Raw genomic sequence first — 802 nt, 5'->3', positions numbered from 1 at the left:
GCCTTTCAGGATGCGGAAGAGTCATTAGCTGCTGTTGGAGAAGCTATATTCAGTGGTATACAGCAGTCATTCACTAAACAGACATGCCAAGTGCTGACAATACAAGGATGAGCAAGATAAATAGATCCTGGTCTCCTGGAATTTCCCGTCTTATTAACAAGGAAGATAAAATCAGAAATTATTGGGGTTTTTTTGCAAAAATTGGAAGACAGACTTCTCAGTATGAAAAGGCTGTGGGAGAATGGAGACTTACGTCACAAAGCGATCTGTTACAGAAGTTGGAGAAGGTAAGGCCATGGTGTGTTAGTGTGCTGTTGATGTGTAAATGCAGACCATTAATCCATGCTTAAGAGGTTGAAGGGCAGAAGCAGAAAACTGGATCACAGGAGAGAAAAGTCACCAGAAAGGGGAGTAGACTGACAGGAACGAGTGAAGGGGAGGAAGGACAGAAATGAAGACCGTTGCAGTCAGCTTATATAATATGATATAGGCCGCAGCATCATTGCAAATTTAAACACAAAAACGCAAGAAAGTTGGAGGAGTGTTAAGCTAAGATTGATTTCAGGTGGGTGTGAAGAGCTCAGGGGAAAAGATTGGGGATGGGAGACACGCAGGAGGAAAACATCAAATTGGGGACTACTGAACACGGGAATAGTACATGGACTCTTCGACCAAGGAAAACTGATCACCTACAAGTTTCAGAAACCTCGAGGAAGAGGAAGGACCGCGTGGGAAGTGAGAAGGTCGGAGCTGTGCCTGCGCGGCTGTGTGCGCACCCGGGCGCTGCGGGCTCAGGGGCGTG

This window comes from Myotis davidii, unplaced genomic scaffold (genome assembly GCF_000327345.1).
Source record: "Myotis davidii unplaced genomic scaffold, ASM32734v1 scaffold162, whole genome shotgun sequence".
Taxonomy (NCBI): domain Eukaryota; kingdom Metazoa; phylum Chordata; class Mammalia; order Chiroptera; family Vespertilionidae; genus Myotis; species Myotis davidii.
The sequence above is the reverse complement of the archived record's forward strand: the minus strand, read 5'-3'. Positions refer to the sequence as shown.